The sequence below is a fragment of the Podarcis melisellensis genome (genome assembly GCF_964234715.1).
Source record: "Podarcis melisellensis genome assembly, chromosome: 14".
Classification (NCBI taxonomy): domain Eukaryota; kingdom Metazoa; phylum Chordata; class Lepidosauria; order Squamata; family Lacertidae; genus Podarcis; species Podarcis melisellensis.
The window spans coordinates 33,541,587-33,568,207 of record NC_138546.1 but is presented as its reverse complement, the minus strand read 5'-3'; the positions used below and the strand labels follow the sequence as shown (position 1 = coordinate 33,568,207).

The window sequence follows — 26,621 nt, the reverse complement described above, 5'->3', positions numbered from 1 at the left end:
CCGTATTTCAGATCTAGCATCTGCCCATGTTTGCAATCTGCCGTGCTTGTGCGTTGGAAGGAAATTCATACGATGAAGACGTGGACTGTAGGCTCGTGTCTTCACCTCACTTTTGAGCTAGGGTGGCAGGGCTGTTTCTTGCATGGCTAGCATCGCTGCCAGGAAAAGCAGCTGTAGCTCAGTGGTCGATCACCTGCTTTGCATGCAGAAGGTACCAGGTTCAAGCCTTGGCATTTCCAAGCAGGACAGGGAGACCCTCCTGTCTGGAACCATGGACAGCTCCTGCCATTCAGTGTAGACCAAGGGTTGGCAACCTAAGGCTCATGGGCCACAAGCGGCCCACAGGGGTCATTTATGCGGCCCACAACCTACCCCCCAAACCGAGCCACTCACTCGGCGAGTGAAAATTGGCAAGTGAAAATTGGCATGGGTAGGGTGCTTCAGTTCAGGGGGGGCTGCATGAGGAGAGAAATGGTGGGACACAGCTGTCTTTCCAGTTCTCCCTGGGTTTCCCCAAGTCTTTCCCCTCCAAACAGGAAAAAATTTGAAGGTCATCAAGGGGATGGTCTCTATGTGCGAGGAGCAGCGGATTAAGATATGAGCTCAGATACCAAAGTTAGGGAGGCAACATTTTGGAACCATTGGTCCTTCTAGCTAGGAATGATGGGAGTTGTAGTCCAATAACAGCTGGAGATCCAATAATGGGAAACCCTGGTTTAGAGAATACTGCTCTAGGTGGATCAATGGTTTGATTCAGTACAAGGCAGCCTCCTGTGTTTGTATTACTGTATTCATAGCCTGATTTTGAACTACCTAGAAACATGGGGTAAGATTTTCTTTTTGTTTTGACACAGAATGCTGGACTTCATGGACCTTTGGTCAGATCAGGCAAGGACCTTCTGATCTAGCAAGATTCTAATGTTCCTTGTATCTTGTTTTTATTCCCCATATCTTGTTTATTTGTGTTGATAAATCACAACTGTGTCACTGAAGAGATTTCTCATTTCTTTCAAAGAGGAACAGAAAAGACGCAGCCTTGACCCTTCTTTTTCTACTTTATTCACATTAAGCCAGAGAGTCTTTGATCATGAAGCTTTTGCAAAACTTACTGCTTAAAGTTTCAGGTCAGATTTTGGGGGGGGGGGGAATGGCTGCTCAGAAAGTAGCTCAGATGGAGACTGCCCTCAGCTGGCTACTTATAGGAAGGAGAGAAGAAAGCCTGTGATTGAAAACACCAATGGTGGTAGGGTGATACAATGAGCAACAAACCTAGAGGGGTGTATGTCAGTTTTACTCTTGCCTTTGCTACTGTGTTTTCTATTTAGAACCTGGGATAGAGGTGTGGGTAAAATAGCTATCTTAGAATTAGCACAGCATGCCAATATAATGCAGGTATTACACTGGTGGTTATGATCCCCATATATTTTATACTGATGCAAGGACTGGAGCATTTAAGGATCAGAATTCTTTCTTTTCTTTTCTTTTTTTCTTCTTTCTTTCGGGTGGAAACCTTTCCAAATCCATGAGTCAGAGCCTTATTATGATTTACATCATGGACCAATTTGACAGGTGAGTGAGGCCACCTACCTGTGAATCACCTAATGTCACAAATGACATAAGAAGGGGATTCATTGCTTTGAAGTCCCAAGGTTGGGGCTTCAAAGCACTAGCAGGCACCAAGGCAGTGCTGAAAGTATGCATTTTCCCATCTTCATTTCAGCAGTTTCTTCACTGAAAGACACTTTGAAGTGAAACATCTGTTGAAATGAAAGCAGGGAGATACCTGGACCAAGCAGGACCACCTTCCCTTCACGTCAGCTGATGGAGGGGTGATCCTGCTTAGCACTGGTTTGGGATGAGTGAGAGAGCTCCTTGCAGAGCTCTTGCACACACCTGGACTGACAAGGATCTGCCTTCTCTAGCTTCATTCAATGAAGAGAAGAGAAATCAAGCACTGAGATCCTGATTTCTGCAGAATTTCAAAGGCTCCCAACAACCAGCTGCTTGTTGAGTGCTTTGGAAGCTGCTAAAACATTGGCCATGTTGGCTGGGGTTGACAGGATCTGTAGTTTAGCAACATCCAGTGAGCCAAAGCTTCCCCCCCATCTGATGCAATGCCTCAGGAGTGGGGAGACTTTGTCTTTTCAAGAGCCGCTTTGTATTCTGGGCAACTTCTCAAGGGAAACATGTTTGTGGTAGGTGGGCCAGAGGTTAAGCAGACAAATCAGTGGAACTTTTTTCTGTGAACCACCCTGAGACCCCCAGGTATAGAGCGGTATATAAATTCAATAAAATAAAAATAAAATAAAATAACTTACTCCCAGGTAATAAGGTTAGGATTGCAGCCTTCACTGACCACAACTCATTGATTAATCAACTAAGATCCACACAATCAGTTGGCTAGTGTTTCTTTAGTGAAACAACATTTGTAAAGTCAACTACAGTTGCCACTCAGTTGTTGTTTTTTATGTGAATTTAGAATTTCAAAGGAGGCAAAAAGGTGTTTTGATAAGGCTAGCAACATTTATCAGGCTGAAGGGATTCCGATAATCTTGGCTGCTGCCAAATCCATCATAAGGCCATAACTCTAAAAGAAAAAGGGGGGGGAATCTATTCATGTGCTTCTTGAGAGTATCTAGCAAACCCAACCTAAAATGAAATCTGAAGCAGATTTCCCCCCCTCCCCCAGCTTTAGGCTGCTTTTCAGGTGAAATGCCTGATAAAAAACTTGCAACATGTCTCCAAAAGGTTTGCACATCCTTCATTTTAAGTCAACCCCCGCCCTCGTGAAACCTGTTGGCTCTCACCTTGATCTAATCTTACCTCGATCTATAGGCTGAACAAGAGCTGCCTCTGTCTTTGAAGATTGATGCCCTTGTACTCCACAATTACTTTATGACCTAGACTCCCTAACAAAAGTCCCTTGATTTATCTATGCTGCGGTGATGATCCTCACCCTGTGCCATAACCACGAAGGTCATAAGAAGGGAGATATTTCTGCCAGCTCATACAGCGCATCAGCTGCCAAGACCTCTTAATTTGCTGCACTGTCAGAATACAAGGAGTGGGGTCAGGAGAGTCCATGGTATGATATATATGGACCCTCCTGGAACTTCTGGAAAGAAGTAAGCTCTTGACAGGAGGCAAAGATTAACAGGAGAAGGCCCCAGTGGCAAGAATCACCAATACAACTACCCAGGGAGCAGGAATGGGAACCCCCCTGGCCTCCAGACATTGTTAGACTCCAACTCCTATCATCTCCAGCCAGCATGGCCCAATGATCTTGGGTGGTAGGAGTTGGAGTCCAACAACATTTGGAAGGCCACTGTTTTCCTTGCCTGGGGATGGGTTATGTTTTGTATAGGAAATAAGCCCACCTAACATCCAAAATATTGAGGTTGCTCCAAAGGTGCGTTGGGATTTTGGAGAGCCACCACATGATTTGAAGTAGAATCTAAGTGGGGACTAGCCCTAGCTGGAAAAAATGCAGTAGTCAGGCTGCTCACAGGAGCAGATTACTGGCTGCATGTTACTCCACTGCTGAAATAGCTACACCAGTTACCAATTTGTTTCTGAGCCAGGTTCAAGGTTCTTGTGTTAATTCTCAAGGCCCAAAACAATTTGGGTCCAAAGTAATTTTAAGGATTGCCTAATTCGTTATGCTCCACCATAAACACTAAGATCCTCTGATGGAGCACTTCTGGTGGTTCTCTATGCCCCTGAGGTTGGCCTTCAAGAGGGACCAAGCCTTAGTGTGACAGGCCCTGATCTATGGAACTCCTTACCTATAGAGTTTCAGCAGGAAATGTCCCTGCCGTTTTCCAGATCTCTCTTGACATGCATGTGTTCCTTCTGTGCCAGGAAGAATGGCCTGAGGCACAAGGCCACCCCTTTCTCAAGTAGTTCCTGGTCTTTATATCAGCTTTTGGGTATAACACCCGGGTCCAAATTTATTACGGGGAGATAAATTCTGACTATGGTAGAAAGAAGCTTTAAAGCAATTATAATCCAATGTATTTTATTCTTCTCTTCTTCTGATTAAAAGAAGGGGGGCATTGTCTTTCTGACTAACATGACGCAGCTGATACGTCCCTCCCCAGAAGCGCTGCATTCCAGCAGCAAGCAAGCCACCTCTTTGTGCCGCCGTGAATGAAGCCCTCGGGACCCGTTGGGATGAAAGGAGCTATATAAATCTCAGTTATGGCTATTATTACTTTCTCCCACATTTATCCACAGAGTAAATGGCTAGGTAAGTTGATTTTTTTTTCCAGGCGGCTTTTCATTATTTGTCGAACAAAGCTACCTGCGAGCACCTGGCTATTACTTACCCCAAAATTTAATTTGGCGGCTAATGCATCCTGGCATCCTGTGAAGCTGAGACAGTATAATCAACCCAAGGAGACACATATTTACTAAGTAGGAGCCAAAGGGCATATTCACGTCCTCATGGGAGTTGTGAAAGTTTTAAGCTCAGGGGATGTTTCAAGATCATTGCAGCTCATCCACATCACTGTTCTCCAGCTGATGGGTTGGGACCCAGTACTGGCCTTCAGCCTAACCTAAGGTGGTGTGCAACAGCAGTAATGTCACCATACAAATGCATTTTTGGTCTGAAGATGGGTCCCAGATGTCGGAAGTATAGGTGCAACTCAGTTTGCATAAAAGGGTTTGCATGAGGTTAAAACAGACAAAGAAAGGACCTCCAGATTCCCCGACTATCCCTGCACCATTGACCTCTATGCTGAACTGTCTATCCTTTGAAGTTTAGACTCATAGGTTGCATCCCCTCTACAACTTCCATCTCCTTCTCAAACTTCTCTCTTCGACCTCAAGATGATTGGTCATCTTGGAACGATCATTTGAGAACAAAGGAACAAGTGTGATTACCTTTGCCTTCTCTAGACTGTTGAGGATGCTTTAGTAGAGATTCCTGCATTGCAGGGGGTTGGGTTAAATGACCTTCTGAGGGAGTCCAGTCCACTGTCAAACAGCTCTTACCATCCAAAAGTTCTTCCTGATGTTTAGGTAGAATCTCATTTCTTGTCACTTGAATCCATTGCTTTCAGGTCCGACCCTCCAGAGCAGGGGTGACAACTTGAATAAAATATGGGGGGGCAGGTTGTTGGCTTCTATTTCCCTCACTGAGCAGCAAAATGCTTGTCACAAGACATTGTTTACATTCCACAGTCGGAGTTACTGTTGGGTTCCCACAGGAATGGGAGACTGGATGTGACGTACACTGGTTTCCTGTTTTTCACAGGTCTCTCGGTTTCTTTGTGTCGAGAGGAGTTGCTTCTCTGCTCTCACAGAGTGTGCTGGTCCCGGGGGGAAGGTTACTGCTACCGTAGTCAAGGTTCAGTCCTGAGTCACTAGCCTGGAAATAGTCCACAAGGTGCGAGGCGAGGTCCGAAGCAGGGAGCCGGGCAGGGACAGGAACACTCGAAGATCAGAAGCAGGAAGCCGGGCGGGGAATAGGAACACTGGAGGAACAGGACTGGATGCTGGCCAAAACAGCTCTTCAAAGACGACGTTGCTCCCGCAACCTGGGACCGGGCTCAGTGGCCTTTATCTTCTCTGAGGCCAGGGGCGGCCCCGGCCCCCAGGAGCCCCGCCTCCCCTGGCCTTAAGGCGAGCACTCCTCCTGGGAGAAACCAGTTCCCTTCGCCTCTCTGCCCTAAGCCTCTGCAGTTCAGGAGAGGCTGAAGGGTTACTGGGCCCAGGGGGAGACTCACCTGCAGGCACTGAGTCCTCAACCACCTCTGGGGCCAGAATGGATTCACCTGGTGCCTGCTCCTGAGGATCCGGCCCAGGTGCAGGCTCCTCAGAATCAAGGCCCTGCCCCAGTTCAGCCGGCCCTGGAGGCGGGGACTCCTGTGCCAGCTGGGATTCCTCCGGTTCACTCTCAGACTCGGAATCCCAGGCCATCACACAGAGGCAGGATGTATGTTTGTATGCTCTCAGCATAGAGTGTAAATAAACTTTAGCATGTAGCACATTACCTGCTTATCCTTTCGTTGCGTGACTACACTCTGCTTGGGCTCAAGATAAGACGAGCCTGTATCAGCTCCAGATGGACCGGAGCTGATCAAAATCTCACACAGCTAAGCTCTGACCCTCATAATTGATCACAAGATGTAGCACACATACACCATTTGAATTGCAATGCCCATCAACTTGGGAGGGCGGCTCCCTCAAATATTTTATGGGGGGGGGGGAATCCTAGGCGTTGGCTTCTATGCTTGAGAGCAGGAGAACACAAGCTTGCTCCATCTTCCATGTGACAGCCCTTTAGATATTTGAAGGTGTCTACCCTATCTCCTCTCACTCTCCTATCATCCAGGCTAAACATACCCAGTTCCCTCAACCGTTCCTCGTAGAGCTTGGTTTGCAGAACCTTTGTCATCTTTAGCTCTCCCAGAAATGAACTTCACAATCTGCTTATGTATCCATTGTATGAAAATGTCCTTCCCTTTGTCTTTTCCGGACCTTCTCCTGGACCCCACCTGTGGAGGGTTGTTGGTGTCACTCCACCAGCACAGAGCTTCCCCTTCCACCTGCTGAACAGATGGAAGTGCAACTGGTGGATTCCCAGCAAGTGACAGTCAATGGTAAAATCCCAAAACAAGGTGTTTCTTTAGGGGTGAGGAGGAATGCAGTCTACACCTTCCACCCAGCTGGTGTGCTCAGTAGGGCTGTAGATGCAGTAGTAGTTTCAATGCTCTAATAAATCCTGCCAAGAAGCTACCAGGGTCAGGATTGCACCCTACATTCTCAGCTGCACATTAGCCCAGGAGGTGCAAATCAAGTCAGTTCATATCTGAATTAGGGATGGAGGAGAACTGTGATTCAGTGCTCCTTTAAAGTCAATAGCCACACTTTCCAAAACAATACGCAAACCGAAACACAGCTAAGCTTTGTAATTTGCACATATCTGAATTTTGTGATGCAGTTCTCCAGTAATGTTTACAAAAGTATTATGTATTTGTCTTATATGCACAGATTAGGAGAAACTGCTTGCAAAACTGCATACATTGGTCAAAATGGCATATAAAAACTGTGTGTGTTTGGAGAAATTCACATTAAAATTCTGGCAAATTTTCATGAGGAGTCTTCTTAAAGTAACAGATTGCTGCAAAATGTAGACAAGTGAATTTAATATTGGGAAAAATGGGAAACTGAGAGGACAGAAATTGACGGATCTTCCCATCCCTTATGTAATTGGCACAGATCAGATTTCCCAGGCACCCTTATGTCAGGCACAGCTTTGAAATCCTCACAGATGTGACTTTCCAAACATCAACCTTGGACACTGTTAAGAAAAGACGTGTAAAAAGAACTAGCAGTGTGTGTGCAGGGGAGGCGGAGATGTGGCTTTTCCTTAGCCAAGTTCCAATCAAGAACTGGTGGAATTCCCTAATGGGATCAGATTACCAGGTAGTCAACAGCTGACTTCTGCCAGACCGTGGTTAGTCATCCTTTCCCAATAGTCATGTATGTGATTACAAAAAAATACACGTGTACCTTGCACCAACTGAGAACCAAGCATGTCTGTTTAAACTGCTGCTCTTGAATTTCCAAAAGCTGTTTGTTCCGCAGCATGAAGGCCTATTGTTTGAGCATCATCAGATCAGGCCTGTGCAGAATCAATCACTTTGGTTGTCTAGATCAGTGTTTCCCAACCTTGTGCCTCCAGCTGTTTTTGAACTACAATTCCCATCATCCCTGACTAGCAAGACCAGTGGCAAGGGATGATGGGAATTGTAGTCCAAAAACAGCTGGAGGCACAAGGTTTGGAAACACTGGTCTAGATCATGGCCTGCATTTGCTGTCCAGGTCCCAATGTTCTTTCTTTCATTTTATAATAAAATTGGTTCTAAGTACATGAATGGTGAACTGTTGCTCTGGTTCTTAGGTATAAAAATACTCACATCGTTTTACAAGTTTCACCGGTCTTTTCGATAAAATGGCCAAGGTTGATGATGCAAAGGTGTTTTGGAAAAATGCCTGCCCTTTCTGAACTTTTTTTTTTACTCCTTTGAAAAAGTACTTATTCATTTAAATTGATTTCAGTCACCCTTAGTGATATTGCCATGCAGTCATATCTGTTTGACTACATAGTGTTTTCTGCTGTGCTGAGAAGCACAGTGTCTGTATAGGTCATCTCATTCCCTACAGGATCCCTGATTGGTTGGGATCACCCATGCAAGAGATCCGGGAAGGAGGAAGCAGAAGCAAACAGGGGAAAGGGGATTGAAAATAAAATTGAAAATTAACACAGTATATGCATCCTTCTGGGAGGGGTAGGGGAAATAGCAACCCTGCTGAAATAGCTAGTTTCAAGCTGAAAATGTAAAGTGAATAATATTTGTCACAGTCCTAAATTTAAAGCTAAAAATATCTCCAAGATGCATACAGCCCCCATTGAGGTTATATACAACCATATCCTGAATGTTGGTACAGTTATTTTTCATGGCTCCCTTGCTAGGGTCATCAACCTTCCCAAAATGTCCTGTGTGCTCTTCAGAAATTAAAGATTAATCACCCGGATACTACTGCTGGTGGCAACTTGGGAGAATAATTGTAGGAAGTTCTCTGAATGAATTCTGAATGCTAAAGCAGATTTATCTTGTTATTAGTCTCTCATTAGTTTCATGCATTCCTAGAGACCCCATAAGCCTGTAATTATAGTTTATAATCTCAAGTGCACACTGGTGCTTTCCCCCCCTTTTCACTTGGGGCACCGTCTGGGAAATTGCTCATTCCACAGAAAGCAGCAAGTAAGGTTCACAATTTTGGAAAGTACTGCTGAACCAGTATTTTCACTTCTTCTTTTTTAGTTGGTGGGGGGAGGCATTCTCAGAGGAGAGGCAAGAAGGGAAATGTTTGTGAAATTGTGGGGGCTGAAATGAGTAGCACACCTAGTTTAATAACTGGAGGGGGTGCCTGACATTTGTCACTATTTCCTTCCTTTTAAGAGACTAAAAAAGGTGGGGTAAAGGAAGTTAGCACCACTCCTAGGCATCTTCTCCAGCTTCCTGGCTGACTAAAAGGTAAAGGTAAAGGGAATACTTACCATTAGGTCCAGTCGTGGCCGACTCTGGGGTTGCAGCGCTCATCTTGCTTTATTGGCCGAGGGAGCCGGCGTACAACTTCCCGGTCATGTGGTCAGCATGAATAAGCTGCTTCTGGCAGACTAGAGCAGCGCACGGAAAGGCTGTTTACCTTCCCGCCAGTGCGGTACCTATTTATCTACTTGCACTGGCGTGCTTTTGAACTGCTAGGTTGGCAGGAGCATGGACGGGGCAACGGGAGCTCACCCTGTCATGGGGATTTGAACCGCTGACCTTCTGATCAGCAAGTCCTAGGCTCTGTGGTTTAACCCACAGCGCCACCTGTGTCCTCCTGACTGACTGCACACCCTCAAATGCCAGGGTGGGGAAAGTTTTATTTTATTTTTTCAGCCCGGGGGCTACATTCCCTTTGAGGCCACCATTTGGGGGCCACGTGCCAGTGGTTGGCAGGACAAGAGGTAAAACTGGGTATAGCAATGAATGTACGTAAAGTTTGCCATTGTACAGTAGGCTGGTTTCTCTACACACACACACACACACACACACACACACCCCTCTCTTCCATCCAGGCAAGCAAGAAGCATGATGAGAGTTCAATGACACATTCCATCCAGGCATAAATACTCAAGGAGAGTGCAGAGCAGGGCTAGTTGTTGGTGTGGTTGAGGAAGGGTATGTGGCCTGTGGAGAATCTTAAGGGCCAGATAGGGAGCCCATTCAGGCATCTGCTCTGCATGCAGAAGATCCCAAGCTCAATCTCCGGCATCTCCAAGGAAGGCCGGAAGTGTCCCTTGTCTGCAACCTTGGAGAGCTGCTGTGGGCAGCAACTGACCCTAGGTCACCCATTGAGCATTTATAGACCACATGGAGATTTGAACCGTGGTCTCCTAGGTCCTGTTCTGACCAGGGCCATCTTACCCATAGGTGCTAGGGGTGCAGGACACCCGGGCGCCAGGCTCTCAGGGACACCAGGCCAAGAGTCCGGGGCCTGAGAGTTGAGTCCAGGGAGAAAAAGAAGGTACGTTTTACCATATGTGGTGGGAATGTAAGAAAGTGAAGGGTTTCTGGGAGATTATTTATAATGAAATGAAAAAGATGTTAAAATATACATTTGTAAAGAAACCAGAGACCTTTCTTATAGGAATTACAGGGGATGAAATTAGAAGAAAAGACTGTAAACTTTTTCAATATGCAGTCACAGCAGCAAGAATTCTACTGGCCCAGAAATGGAAACAAGAGGAAATACCGACAATAGAAGAATGGAGACTGAAGCTGACTGACTATGCAGAATTGGACAGACTAACCGGAAAAATTAGATATCTCCGAGACCAAAAGTTCATCGAGGACTGGGGGAAATTTGTTGAGTATCTGAAAAGAATATGTGATGTGCAAACAACACTGGCGGGATTTCAAGAAGCACTGTGAAAGTCGAGATATATTGTTAAAAAGAAAGAGGAGTGGGAGGGAAGTTTAATGGCAATATAAACAGAGGAATGCATAAACTGAGAGATAAATATGGATGATTGTCAGAGAAGCCGAGGGAAGTCTAAAAAGAACTAAAATTGTGAAAATTTGGCAGAATTGTATATTTGTAATGGAAAATAATAAAAATTATTTATATAAAAAAAGAGAGAGTTGAGTCTGGGGAAGAGCCCACCCATCGGTCGGAGCGCCGCTGCAGGTGGCTCTGTGCCGCGAGTTTGGGTGCAACCGAGCCAGTGAGACACTGAGGCAGCCAGCCGGCTCTGCCCTCCTGCGCGCCTGGGACTGGGCAACCTGGGGGAGGCACCTGGCGGATCTTTGCACCCCAGTGCCGCATATGCTAAGACAGCCCTGGTTCTGATGCTCTAACCGCAATAGCATGCTGGTTTTCAATTGCATTCCCAAATTGATCATGAATCTAAGATATTGTTCCATCCTAAGACAATCTGGGCTTGGGGATCTTCCCCACCAGCACTGTATAAATTGTGTATATTTCAGTTTCTGTATGTTCATTTAGCCAATGAATTTGATAATTATCCCCTACCTCTTTTAAAACATTCACTTTCCCCTCTCTGCAATAGATCTCTCCACCAAGTCAGCAGGAGCTCGGCTCTATCAAGCATCCCAGGGAGAAGGGGTTGTTTAAGAGCCTTATCTGGGCCAACCAGCTGGGGGAACATGGATGGTATCACAAGCTAGTAAACCATCCCTTTAACTGCTGCACTAAATTCTGTGCGACTCCAACCCCTCTTTGTCATAGAGGTGACTGGAAACCTTTGAGCAACAAAATGTCAAAGAGATATATATCATTCCACTTTATGGGGCCGGATCGGAGAGGCTCTGGGAAACTTGTTTGAACTTTTCCTCCCTGCGCATACCTGTCACATTGGGAAAGCCAAAAGAGTTCGATTTACACCAGATGCATGTAAAAACTAATCAGTGCTTCTTTTTCTGGCTGGGCTCGAAAACACCTTCTTTGCAATGTCGTTATTGTTGTTGCTGCTATTTTGCACTCTAGCGGAAAATATTCACTTATCAATTTACATTGCTTACACTTGTTCATAATCTCAGGGCCAACACTGGAGTGACGTTATATGCATCTTTGTATTTATGTGCAGGGTTTGGGCTTTTTCCTTTTAAAAGCAAACTGCACCAGCTTTGGGATTGGGACCAAGCTAATGCTAAATTCCCCCCCAGTTCAAATATCTGCTTCAAATAAAAGATGTTACTCTGGACCACTGCAGGGGAGAAAAGGTGACCTTTCTATCTGCTTCAGTTCTGACAGTTATCATCCCCTCCCCTTGCTTTTTTTTAAAAAATGCATTTTTAGAAGCCTACACATTAAATTGGGACGCGGATGGCGCTGTGAGTTAAACCACAGAGCCTAGGACATGCCGATCAGAAGGTCAGCGGTTTGAATCCCCGCGATGGGGTGAGCTCCCGTTGTTTGGTCCCTGCTCCTGCCAACCTAGCAGAGAAAGCACCTCAAAGTGCAAGTAGATAAATAGGTACCGCTCCGGCCAGAAGGTAAACTGCATTTCCTTGTGCTGCTCTGGTTCGCCAGAAGAGGCTTAGTCATGCTGGCCACATGACCCGGAAGCTGTATGCCGGCTCCCTCGGCCAATAAAGCAAGATGAGCACCGCAACCCCAGAGTCGGCCACGACTGGACCTAATGGCCAGGGGTCCCTTTACCTTTACCTTTTACACATTAAATCAGGGTTGGGGGACCCTTTTCAGCCTGTCAACCCCATTCCCCTGTGATAAACCATCTGGGGAACAATATGTCAGTGGTGGATGGGGCCAGAGACAAAAGTGGATGGAGCAGTGAATGTAAATTTTACCTCTGTACCATTGGCTGCCTTCCAGCCATGTGTATGTCAGGGGTTTCTACGCACCCATCTCTCAGTCCTCTTACCCAGGCAAGCAAGAGGCATTATCCCTGTCAGGGAACTGACATCGGAGCCGAGTGGAGAGGTAAGGCTCCGTAATGATGCCGGAGAGGGAACCAGCAAGGAGAGAGAGAGAGCTTCCGCTGGGGAAGGAAACCAAGGTGACACCAGGAAGAAAGGAGAGGCTGAGAGTACTTCGGAGGGGAGGCTCCGAGACTCTTCCAGTGAGGTCAGTGAGGAGAGTACAAGACCACCGCTTGGCACACCCACTCTGCGCAGAAGGCTTCTGCGCAGAGAAGCGAGGAGGAGGTTGGCTGTCAAGGAATTCTTATGTTGGAGGAAGTTTAGGAAACGCCCACTGACGGATTCTGCCAGTGACTGAGACAGTCGCGTTTTTAGGGCTGTCAAACCGGGAAAAGGTCCAGCTTTACAACCAGCTCGGAGCAGTTTGGAATTTACGCACAAGCAACCCCAATTCCCATTACAATCCCCATTCAAGGACACATTCCAGTCAGGCAGAAATATTCATGGAGAGGATGTAATGGTTGAGGGTGTGGCCTGAGGAGAGGCCAGAGGAACAAAGAGGCCTAGAGGGCTGCAGTCAATCACTGGGCCTGACGTTCTCAACTTCTGTGTTAAATGCAAAGACACGTTTAACTCCACGTCTGGCTTGGTCCTTTCCTGTCCTCAGTGGTGTCATCACTGAGCAGAATCTGATTGTCTACCATTCTGATGTCATCCTGTTCATAGTTGGATGCCAGATTGCGTGGGATCACATATGTGACTAACCCAGAAGAAAGAAGAAGAAGAACACACAACAGAACCAATCAGAATAACAGAGATGAACAATTTTGAAATCTACATGCACACTTCCCCTTCCCCAGAATAAATTTCCACCCCACCAAGATCACTAGTTTCTACGCAAAAAAATGAAATCGGGGAATATTCAGTACAAGTCTTATTTACGCTCCTTCCACTGATTTAGTGTTCCCAACCCAACAGTCACTTATGATTCCTTAAATTGTGCTGAAAATGAAGCCAATAAAAAAAGGTGAGGTGTACTTGCCGTTAGTTAGAGCTATGGTGACCAGATGCGATAAATGACAGGAATCCTATACCTGTAATAGCTACAAGGCAGGCAGGCAGAGCATGCCATTTTACAGCACTACCGTGGAGAGATAAACTATAGCTGCCAAAAATCACACTTCTCCACAATTATTAAAATATTTGAGGTTTTCATCTTTTGCTCTTGATACCCCTAATTAGGCCACTTTCTTTAATAAAAAAAAAACCAATGAAAGCAAACCATTCCGGTTCTTCATCTAAGGCCCTCTCTGTACTATCCATTTAAAGCTGTTTCATGCCACTTTAAACAGTCATGTTTTTCCCCCCAAAAAATCCTGGGAACAGTAGCTTAAGGGTGCTGAGAATTCTTAGGAGACCCCTATTCCCCCCACAGAGCTATAATTTCCAGAGGGGTTTAACTGTCAATCCCTTTTCCCAGGGAAATAGAGTTCTCTCAACAACTCTCAGCAGCCTGTAAAAAATGCAGTCCCCACTGTTCCTTGGGGGAAGCCATGACTGTTTAAAGTGGCAAAAACTGGAGACAACCATGTGCTGTGGTACCTCGGGTTAAGTACTTAATTCGTTCCGGAGGTCCGTTCTTAACTTGAAGACCACTTTAGCTAATGGGGCCTCCCACTGCTGCTGCGGCGCCGGAGCACGATTTCTGTTCTCATCCTGAAGCAAAGTTCTTAACCCAAGGTAATATTTCTGGGTTAGCAGAGTCTGTAACCTGAAGCATATGTAACCCAAGGTACCACTGTATATCCGATTAGGCTCCTTGGGGGGAGGGGGGCTGGAAATAAATAAAAGGCTGACATACTGACAAGCAGCACTAAATGTTAACAATATCCAGCTGAGTTTCCTCAACTGTCTGGAGGGGGAAAATATGTGCTTTATTGTCCTTCCTAAGACAATGGATAGGGGGCAGATCTTTGTGCTTTTCAGAGAGGGATTCCAGCTAGGGAAGCAGAAATGTGCCTCTAACAGATGAAAAAGATTTGTATGATAAGGCTTCTTCTATCGCTTCATTGTCATGCAAAGTATTAAAAAGCCTGTCTACAAATTAGCATGCATTGCAAAAGTTCTCCACTTTATCACGTGCCTCTTTCCTTCAATGAGTGGTATATCTTCATGACAACTCAGGTGGCTGCCTTGACTGAGCAATGCCCCTCAGAGCAGCAGTCAGTTCCTGTTTGCACTGGTGTTCAGTCAAATACATCAAATACAAACACCCCTCAAACAGTTACAAAAGGAAATGTAGGGTTGCCGTATTTCAAAAAGTGAAAATCTGGACACAAATGTTGTTGAGTTGCTTTGGAGGGGCAGGGGCAAAGTTGTTGAGGGTTTTTTTGCACAATCTCCAAAAAATCGAAGTCTTTTACCTATTTCTTTAGTAAAAATCACCAAAAAAATCAACACTTTCGATACAGGTTGCCATACGCCCGGGTTTTCCAGGACATTTTGGCTGCTTTTTGAAAATTCCACCTAGACACCATTTTTGATGGATGAATCCCAGCTATGTTTAGGAAATTCCAGGCATATGGCAGCCCTAATGTAGGTGCCTTTTCTCATTGGGTGGGGCATGTCTGCACCATTCTGCATCCTGGTTTCTTGTGGACCACCTTTTTGTGACCCTTGCGGCCGACATTTTGTGCTATGACATGCCCCACAGCACCCATTTTATGTTATGCTACACCCGCATTGCACTTTCTCAAAATTGCAAATGGCCCCACTGGCTCAAAAGGGCTATCAAACCCTGGCTTAGGGAGTGCTCTGTGTGGAAGATCAGTGACTATAGCAGGCTTCCTCATCCTCGGCCCTCCAGATGTTTTTGGCCTACAACTCCCATGATCCCTAGCTAGCAGGACCAGTGGTCAGGGATGATGGGAATTGTAGTCTCAAAACATCTGGAGGGCCGAGGTTGAGGAAGCCTGGACTATAGAGCAGCCACCATCTATGGAGGCACAGAAAGGACTCTAAGTGTGTTTTAATTCATATATCTCTTTGTTTTGCTGCCTGCAACACTGCCACATAAACCACACTAACCAAAGAAGATTCTGGTACCTATTACAAGCTCATAGCCACTGATAAAAGATGCAAGCTACCTCCCATTGAAGTAAATGACAAAATTCCCATTGATTTGAATGCCTCATTGCATTTCCCCACCTCACTTTTATAAGGCTGCCAAACCACAGGACTGAAATTTTCCACTTCCACTGGCCTCCCTTACATACAACTTTCTATTTGTAAAATATGCCTCTTTCAGAAGGAGAACAGAAAATGAATGATTCCCTCTCGCTTTTCCTGTTTATGAGTTGCTCACCAGCCAACTATGGCTTTCTGAAATATGTTCTGGGGCCAGGGAAATTTAATTATGTTGCTTTATGAAGAAAAAAAGAGGAAAGTTGAACAACATAATTGAGATTTCTGCATCAGCGCTACAAAACCCTGTTGCTCATTTCCATCATTTCCAAAAGCCAAACTTCCAGCTTTCAGTTGTTTGTTCCTGATGGTTCTTTCTGATCATAAAACCATAGAATCATAGTGTTGGAAGGGACCTCCTCCAACCCCCTGCTTCACAGGAATCTCAACTGAAGCGAGACAGTATTGAACTAGATGGACAATCTGACTTGCCATGAAGCTGTTCCTTATGTTTTGAAAGAGATTAGTTGGCTAGAAGAACAAGCCTGTTGATTGTTTTAAACACAGAAGCTGAATATGGGACTCAGCTGATACCCAGCTACAAAACTGTTTACCATCTCCTTCTGATGTTAGCTATTGCTTTAGCAGATCTGCTAAAAGTCAAGCAGAACTCCGTGTAATAACCAGGAAGCTTATGAAGTTCAGCACTCCTTGAGCTTGCCTTTATCAGAGGATGTCTGGTACTATCACTTATATTATTGTCTGTCCTAATCTTTCTTCCTTTGTGTGCATTATTTGAGGAGAAAGGGGAAAATCCTTAGTGTTCTTGGATTTAAACAGAGCAGAGAGAGGGAAAGCCAATCAGTTACCACTTTCCTATTGTAACAAGCCCAGAAGGGACCATGAAAAGTAACCCATGCAGGAAGATATTCTGGAGAGTTAAGGAGCAGTTTCTTTAAAATTTGCTACCACGTGAAATTTTAAGCTATATTTGGAGAACAGAGGAGCCGGCAGCATCGGGCCAAAGCTCTGTCTAGTCCACTTGCAGTGGCCAAACAGATGCTCATGGAAAGCTTGCACGAAGAACCTGAGCACAACAGTGCTTTCCCAACTTGCAATTTCTAGCAACTGGTATTCAGAGGCATGCTGACTAGCTGCCATTTATCCTCCATAAATTCAGGCTCTGGGTGACAATTTCAAAAGCTAGTAAGGTTCATGGGTGGGGGATTACATCCATTATAGCATTAATAATAGGTGCCTTTGTGCTCAATGAGTGCATAATCTGTGTACACCTAGCACAGAGATCCACACACTGGTACAGTTATTCACATGTAATATTCAGTGAGTGTACAGTCTGTGTACCTTTGTACACAGAAAGAAAGTGTGTACTCTTCCGCGCAAAGGAGATTGGAAGAAATTTAAAGTTTATTTACAGAAACATTGTAAAATTAAGGAATGTTAGAAGGATGTTGGAATGAAGTTATGTGGTTTTAGCAGAAATGTTATAAAGGATTAAGTAAAAATAGACTGTTAATTGGTGAACGGAGGGAAAGTAAAGTTACATCATATTAAGATAAATTATGGGACAAAAACTGGGAAAGATGGAAAGGATTTGCTGAAATAGCTAACCGAACTAGAATACAAAAAAGGGAGGTGTGAGGAGGTCAAGGAAACAAGCAAATGGAAGATAAGTTATGGGAAGGTTCGTTGTGTTTTTTAATTGTTTCTATTTTTCTGTTTTTTTGTTTTTTTCTTTCTTTTTCTTTTTCCTTATTGTGATGTGTTGTCTTGTTTTTGCTTAATTTTGTTTCTATTTTTAATTGTTTCTATTTTTCTGTTTTTTTCTTTTTTCTTTCTTTTTCTTTTTCCTTATTGTGATGTGTTGTCTTGTTTTTGCTTAATTTTGTGTTTTTTTCTTTTTTCTTTTTGTAACCTTTAAAACTTTAATAAATATTGCTTAAAAAAAAACAGTTGCACATGTGTAGGGGTAGCTTGTACCTGGGTTTAGTGCAGGGATGGCAGAGAAATACAGTTCAGTTTGGATCTCAATATGCACCTACTTAATTTGCACCTTCCAAAACAGTGTATGAACCGAAACACAGCTATCCTTTGAAATACTAACTCCCACGAATTGTGTGGTGCAATTCTCCAGCTAGTTAATGTGTGCAGAAGTGTGCATATCAGAAGACGTATCCCAGTGAACATGCTATGTATCATGTTGTTTTGCAAGATGCTTGCAAAGATGTGAACATTAGGAGAAAATGGTTCAAAAAGGCTCATGAATTTTCACGAGGACTTTTTAAAGAAAAAAACAAAAACAAATTGTGAACTGATAGGAAATGCAGAGAACTGACTTTAAGATTGGGGAAATGAGAAACTGAGGGAAACTGAAACTGAGAGATGTGTCCCTCCTTAGTTTGGTGTGGTGGTTACTGAAGTCCACCCAACCTGAAAATCAAGGTGGAGCTAGAAGTTCTTGCTCAGTTAAAACCCCTAAAGGGTTTCCCCTAATTAATTACAGCATGAAATAGGAGTTCTGGGAGATGTATGCCATTCTCCCTCTTCCTGTTTTATCCACGCAACAACCCTGTGAAGTAGTCCAGACTGAGATCTACAGCTACTGGCCTATGGTCTCACAATGAGCTTCATGGTTGAGCGAGGATCCGAACCTGGGTTTTCCCAACTAACCATTGCACCACACTGACTCTCACTTCCCACCTGGACATAAGCTAAAAGATTTATAGGGCCCACCTCAGCCAAAATACCTCAGGGATTTGGAGAAAACAAAAGTAGACTAGTAATTCCCCATCCCCTGTCACCTCCAGGGTAGGTCTGAACATTGCTAAAGTGCTTCCAGTAGTGATGTATGGAAGTGAGAGCTGGACCATAAAGAAGGCTGATCACTGAAGAATAGATGCTTTTGAATTATGGTGCTGGAGGAGACTCTTGAGAGTCCCATGGACTGCAAGAAGATCAAACCTATCCATTCTTAAGGAAATCAGCCCTGAGTGCTCACTGGAAGGACAGATTGTGAAGCTGAGGCTCCAATACTTTGGCCACCTCATGAGAAGAGAAGACTCCCTGGAAAAGACCCTGATGTTGGGAAAGATGGAGGGCACAAGGAGAAGGGGACGACAGAGGATGAGATGGTTGGATAGTGTCTTCGAAGCTACAAACATGAGTCTGACCAAACTGCGGGAGGCAGTGGAAGACAGAAGTGCCTGACGTGCTCTGGTCCATGGGGTCACGAAGAGTCGGACACGACTAAACGACTAAACAACAACAACAAAGTGCTTTGCTAGATCGCTTTCGAGGCCAGTGGGGAACTGAAAAAGAGAAATCAACACTCAAACTTCTAATTTTAAATCAAATTCCTACACCCCAGATACACATACAACCCCCCCCCCCCGAAATGTTTTTTGCCATCTTCTTATGTCTGACTTCCAACTATGTTCTCTTTCTTGGAGTTATTCTTTGTGCTGGCAATACAATGAGCTTAAAATTATGCTGGCAACTTCCCCGAAGGTCTGTGGAACGAGATCCCAGGGAAATTATTTGTCTTTTCTTCCCACTTATCTCCTCCTCCCCCTTGGCGTACAAGCTAAAAAGGCTGCCGTGCATCGCCAACATTATTATTCTCTAAATTGCAGCCAGGACTTCAGAGCTTGCTTCACCCCAAGAAAGATACAAAACATGATTAGATACAAAAGTGTGATGAGGAGGAGAAGGAGGAGTAGAGAACACCTTGAAATATGAAGGGGAGATGAAGAAAAAGGATTGAAATCTGCTTTCAGGATAACCATCTTTTCATCTGCTGCGTTGCCTGGGCTCTGATGCAAAGCCCCATTGAAGTAAATGAACATCTTCCCATTGGTTTCAACAGGCTAATAAATAATTCTTCCTAATGTTCGCACACAGGCCTGTGTTTCAACCTCCAGTACCTCGTCATTTTTGAATAGCATCTTGGTGCTTAGCACCCCTTAGAGGTGGAATGCTTGCACTCTTCCAGACTAGTAAATAAGGAGAGAAAATTTAGCAGCCAAATGAAAGCTTGTATTCGTGGAGGATAAGGCTATTATTGGCTACTAGTCATGATAGCTATGCTCTGTCTCCATAGTCAGAAGCAGTGATGCTTCTGAGGACCAGCTACTGGAAGCCACAGAAGGGAAGAATGCTCCTGCAGTTGGTTCTGCTTGTGGGTTTGCCACAGGCATCTATTTAACCACAAGATGCTGGACCAGGTGGGCCACTGGCCTGATCCAACAAGATGTTCTTATATTCCTGTCCCACCTGTGTTACAACATTTTTATATCAGTAATTTACGGATTGTTTCGGGGTTTTTTTAAAAAAAGTTTTTTGATGTAAGCCCTACAGGGTTTACCCACTTAGGAAAGGACCCTCCAAAATAGGGGTGGACTATCATACATCATTCATAGAGGACATCCCTCAAATCTGGAGCTGGTCCTGTTAAGAGCAGGTACAATATTTGGGTCACATCCACACTATACACTTAAATCACCCTTATACCACTTTAAAAGTCATAGGCTCCCCCAATGAATCTGGTGAACTGCAGCTCGTTATGTGGGCTGAGAGTTATTTTTATTTAATTTTTTTATTAGATTTTCATAACTTTAACTTCAATTAAATTCAAGCTTCAACTTCGTTAATTTTTTCTCTTAGAATTTGACTCCCCACATTCCCTTCCACGCTGTTTTTACATTCATCTCTTTTAGATCCTGGAAAATGTATTAGGTGAAAAGTGTGATACAGGATCTTTTAGATCCTGTATCACACTTTTCACCTAATACATTTTCCTCTGTTACATCACATATTTCATCTAAAATATGTATTCCCCTGTTTCATATATTATCATTTCTTCCCATTGCTCAAATTTCAAATGCTGCCCACGATTTCATTTGGTTGTTGTATATATTTTTTCAAATAATCCCGAAAAGGCTGCCAAGGGTTGAGAGTTATTAGGAGACCCCTCACAGAGCTACAGTTCCCGCACCACAACAAGCTATCGTTCCCAAGATTCTTTGGGGAAAGCCATGCACTTTAAAGGTGCATTAAATATGCTCTAATTGTATGGTGTGCACACAACCTTGCTCCATCCTTTCTGCTTCAGATTCTGCCTTTGTGATTCCAGTTCAGGTCACCTTCCGGGCTTCAAATGAGATTAGCCTTTGCTTTTTGTGCCACAGAAAATTGCACACAGTGGTTTCCACCCAACGGGATACTTTTCCTGCAGACTATAAAGCAAAATGAGCTGGACATTGTTGTGAGTAGGGTTGCTGAACAGCCTGGAAAGCAAGTCTTAAATTGAGTCTTCAAGTCATAAATATTGTGGGTAATAATAAATAATAAGAAAAACCTTGATAAAATTTACAGAGTAGATTATGCCCCACACTAGCTATGAAGTTAGGGTTACAGTCCAAGGAAAGTGCTTGACAAATCTTTGCAACAGGAACTCCGCTGTATTGAACTCTGTTTGGCTTTAGAGTTCAAGGTCTCCTGTCTTTGGGCTACAGAGGCTTGCTAAAGATAGGGATGGAAGAACATGTCATTTTCATTTTCTCCCCCTTTCTCATTTTTTTTCAATCTTAGGTCGCATCCACACTCTACATATAAACTACTATTCCCCCTCACAGATCTACAGTTCCCAGAGTGGTTTAACAATCAATCCCTATTCCTAGAGAACTCTGGGAATTTAAGCTCTGAGAGGGGGATATGGGGGTCTCTTAGCAACTCTCAGCACCCTTAATAAACTACACTTCCCAGGATTCTTTGGGATAAGCCATGACTGTTAAAAGTAATATAATAGTGCTTTAAATGTATGGTGTGGATGTGACCTTAGTATTCCCCCCCCCCCAAAACACACTGCATTGGGACATTTGGGAAATGGGAAAGCTGGGAATAGCTCTGTTCCAATCTGCACAATAGCCAGGGAGGTGCAGTTCAGGTCAGCCTGTACTGGAATTTGCAAAGATCGAATTCATCAGGCAGCCTGACCCATTAGTGACCTTCTCCCTGGAGGAATCCTTGTTGTGCCTTTGAAAACCACCAGCTTAGATCCTTAAACACAAGCAGAACAGAAAAGGCCTTGTCAACAGGTTTGGTTTCCGATACGCTGAAAGATTTCTTTGAACCTTTGTTTCTTTCCAGTCTACAAAAGGCGCTCTCTCTCTCTCTCTCTCTCCATGCATTAGCCTTTCTATCCACAAGGATAGGCATAGTGAGGATAGATGGGACCCCAAGGCTTTGGAAACTTCAGAAGGTTAATCAGCCTGAAGACTGTGGAGGTCAGTAGGTTGTGAAGGATGAGGGGGAGCAGCCTAGCAAGCACTTGACTTTGTGCCAGCAACCCAGGAAATCCAATACCACACACTGTCCTAAGTGGCTGAGGGCACAGCTCAAAACATTTTCGGCACGGAGCTTGATTGCCTTCATGCTGGGATCTATTGAAAAGCAAGGGGAGGGGGCCTCACTCTCATCCATATGATCTCGTTTCCAGGAGCATTCATCAAGGGTCCTGCTCATTCATTAACAAGACATCACTTCTACTTTTTTTTTAAAAAAAAGCCTATGCAACAAGAAGCAATCCAGCATGCCTTTTGGGTCTCTCCGTGAGCAGCTTGATAGAGTTCATAATCTGCTACACTTCAGCGGTTTGCATGGAGATGGAGGAGCAATTTCCTCCATTCACATTTGAATGTCAGCCGAATTCACACTTCCTGAAACATGGACCGAAACACAGTTGTCCTTCAAAACCCATACTTTTCTGCTTTGAGAGTAAGTGGGCGGAGGACACTATGTACACAGTCCTGAATGAATGGCAGGAGCAGTCTATCAGATCATCTGGAATTTCAGCAAATGCCCTTAAAATCACCCTCACCTGTTGATTCATCTTCTATCAGGGAGATTCCATCCTTTACTCACCAGGGCCTGCCCCAGCTCTTGTTCCCAGACCCTCCTAAAGGTAGTTGTTATTCTTGAAATCGCAAGGTGCCAACCCTGGTGAAGTTGCTGCTTTGGGGGGAAAAAACCCCTTCTGAACTTTGGTACTGGCCTAATTTATGAGTTAAAAACACTGTCTCCTTTTCTATACTTTTGAGTCCGTTTCATGATTAATTTAGTTCCACTGAATTTCCTTTACTAACTGCGGAGCAGAAAAACACATTTCCTAGCCTATTAATCTCCACTCTGGACCCATTTACAGAGGGCTAAATGAGGGAGAATCCATTTGCGCACTTTGTTCTCAAACTAGGACACTTCGGGAATAGTAAAGCATTCTGTGCCCTGGAAAGGGCAATAAAAAATCATTAAGTAGAAACCAGGAAGGATTGTTATCCACAGATAGTTCCAAGTTCCTTTCTAGCACCAGAGGCCAACAACAAGTGGACAGCTCAGTTGGATAGAGCATGATGCTGATGATGCCAAGGTTGCAGGTTTGATCCCCATATGGGACAGCTGCATATTTCTGCATTCCAGGAGCTTGGACTAGCTTGGATCCTGAGGGTCCCTTCCAACTCAACAATTATATGATTTTATAATTATGCGAACAAAACAACAACAACAAGCATTTCCAATGCATTCTACAAAACCAATGGGAGAAATCTAGGCTCATCAATGGGTCCTATCTGGAGATACCAGGGATTGAACCTATGGCTGTCTGCATGCAAGTCAGATGCTCTTTGCTATGGAGTTTGCTGCCACATCACAACATTCAAATTCCCCCGTCTTTGGTTAAATGGTCAGGGGACACGTAATGGGAAATACTTCTACTAGAAAAGCACTGCAAGTCTGTGCTGATGATACCGGGCTAGATGGATCCAGGAAAAGAAAGCCTCATCTATGTGCTATTTTTCTAGAAAGAGAGGTGCTGGAACTCACAATGAATGTCTCCCTTGTTTTCTTTATAAGGGCAATGGCGTCCACCTGAGAGGTACCGGAACTGAGTTCTGAATGAAAAAATGCCCTTCTCCTTCTAACATTCCAGTTTTACAGCCCAATTGACAGTATCCCATTCACCAGGGCTCAGGGAGGCAGCAATTCTCCATTCCATTCTTTTGTTGTTCCACCCTTCACTGTCTTGACCTCAGACCAGGAATCAGCAAAGTCCTCAGGCACCAGCCCTGAGAAGGAGATAGATCCACTCTCTGGCCCACCGCATGTGGAACCAGAGGTACAACAGCACACATCTCTTTGCCAGAATCCCAAGGCGACACCTCTGCCACCAGGCTCCAATGACCAGCCCATACTTTCCTCAGGAGATCAGGAGAGCTAGGAGGAGATATCTCAAGGCCTAGAATAAGTCATGTGGGGATGGGAAGAGAGACTTGGCAAAATGCCCTCCATGGGGCAGGGGAACCACCCTCACATAAATTAAAAACTGTCCAGGGGCCAAGGTGCTTGAGACTGCATATGACATAAAATTAAAATGACAAAGAAGCAAACACAGCAGCTCAGGAATGACAGGTACTCTATGCAGGTGTCTAGATTTTTGTACAGTTTACAGTTGCTATCTTCTTCTTCTTTTTGAAATAATAAAAAAGTAATTGTTTTGATTTGGACTATGGAACCCTACATAAATATAGCCCACAAATCTTTTCCCTCTTGGTATGTTTTATTATCGATGCAGTAAATTGCATAGCTGTATCTTATATTTCCTTATTGGCAATTGTGACAACACAGAGATATATAGTTCATTTCTTTTTTCTGCAACCTGTGTGTTATTAAATTCATTACTAATAATTAGGGGGGAAATGAATGTGGGCAGAGGATACACATGCAAGAACATGAAGGCCCTGAAAAAAAGCTACAGAAAATTGGCCAGGTGTGCAGTATCAAATTTGGGAATGGGGAAGAAACCAGGCAGGGGACAAACAGACACAAATGGAACAATGCAGTTCCCCTAACATTTCAGTTCCCCCTTTCAGCAACAGGAACAGAACATTCACAACTCCAAAATATGGGGGAAATGTCAGATGAGGAAAAAAAAATATGCATGAAAAATTTGTACTCATTTTCATGCACATTTATCCTAATAGGACACATTTTTGTACACAATTTTGACTAGCACGTAAGTCTTTGCATACAACATCCCTCTGATAGGATGCATCCTTGTATATTATTTTCATCAATACACACATTTTTTGTTATGCATTGGTTCAATAGGTGTGAATTCGGGAGGTTTGGTGAATGAGTTTCTCCCCTTATCCCTGTCAAGCTGCAGATGGTGACCAACCTCACATACTCCCTTATTCACAACCTTCTCCTCTAAGCTATGTATTTGACAGTATTCGGCTCCACTAAACCTGGCAATTTGTTTTCCTGCCCGCAGTTTCCAATATGTACATCTCTTGGGACCAAGGTAGACAGGACAACTTACATCTCCTTGTTTGCTTCAGGCATTGGTCTCCACCCACTCTGGGGAGAATAAGCGTAATAATACATAAATAAAAACTCCCCCCGCCGCCACCCCCCATCCTGCATATTACAAGCTCCTTTGATGTAATGGTGACCATAGAAGGCAGTTGCTCGAGATCAGCATCTCAAAACCTGGTGCTGATGGTACCGCCAAGGACATTTTTAATGATGGATCAAGGACATTGGCTGGCTGTTTATGAGAAGAGTTGTTTAAACAGGCTGAGTGACAGTCTTAGCATGCAAAAGCAGCTTCTCACACACAAAGGAATCTAGGAATGTGAGCATGAGAGTGCAAGGAAGAAACTATGTCTTAGTTTTCCATCTTTTCTGATCCACAAGCCACCTTTAACTTTAGTCTTTTCATTTTATGAATGTACATATTCCTGCTTTTCTCTATACAATAAGGGTGCGGATCCTGTGACCTTTCAGATGTGGTTGAATTCCAGCTCTCAACAGCCTCAGCCAGCATGGCCAATGGGTAGGGATGATGGGAGTTGCAGTCCAACAATATCTCAAGGGTCAAAGGTTCTCCATCCCTGGTCTAGGATGATCAGATGCCATTGTGTAGAAGAGGGTGCCTTTGTTGATGCAGCTTTTCATGCAGAGATGAGAAAAGCTACACAGAGGGATCGGAAAATCTGTCAATTTTGAGTTCCCTCAGTTTCTCATTTTTCCTGAACCTTTCAATTTCTGAATTATTATTATTTTGTTAAAAAAAATCATGGTAAAAATTCATCAACATTTTAGTGCAAACTTCTTCTAATAGACACAAGTTTGTATACCACTTTAACCAGTGCTTTTCTTCTAGACAAAAAGGTGCCCGTACTGCGTAGCCTTGAGTATACCCCGGGGGGGGGGGAGCACTGTTTCCCTTACAATAATGCATTTTTCTATGTTAAATGCATTTTATGGACACTTTACCTGAGTATATGCAATTTGGTTTACATTATTTGGCTGGAGAACTGAAAAGCAAAATTTGCAGAAGTGCAATATTTGAAGGATGGCTACATTCTGGTGCTTATATTGTTTTGGAAATTGAGAAATAGGTAGGGTCACTTTTAAATGCAAACTGAATCAATTTTTCTGCCCCTTCCCTAGCTACAAGTGCCAGAATCTCTTCGTCTCTTATCTGATAAAAATATAGAAGGCCTCCTGCCTCCACAACTAGTGAGTCTTTCACCTGTTTTTGCTTTCCCATAAAACAAGAAAAGAGATTCCTACAATAGAGTGGAGGTGCTGGAGGAGACTCTTGAGAGTCCCATGGACTGCAAGAAGATCAAACCTCTCCATACTGAAGGAAATCAACCCTGAGTGCTCACTGGAAGGACAGATTGTGAAGCTGAGGCTCCAGTACTTTGGCCACCTCATGAGAAGAGAAGACTCCCTGGAGAAGACCCTGATGTTGGGAAAGATGGAGGGCACAAGGAGAAGGGGGAGACAGAGGACGAGATGGCTGGATAGTGTTTTCGAGGCTACCAGCATGAGTTTGACCAAACTGCGGGAGGCAGTAGAGGACAGAGGTGCCTGGCGTTCTCTGGTCCA

General features: G+C 44.2%; 1 protein-coding gene across 3 annotated transcripts in view; it reads right to left on the bottom strand.

The window, feature by feature from the left end:
• Positions 1-26,621, bottom strand: part of AGBL1 (AGBL carboxypeptidase 1) — a 420,669-nt gene that overhangs the window by 89,014 nt on the left and 305,034 nt on the right. The window lies entirely within an intron of this gene.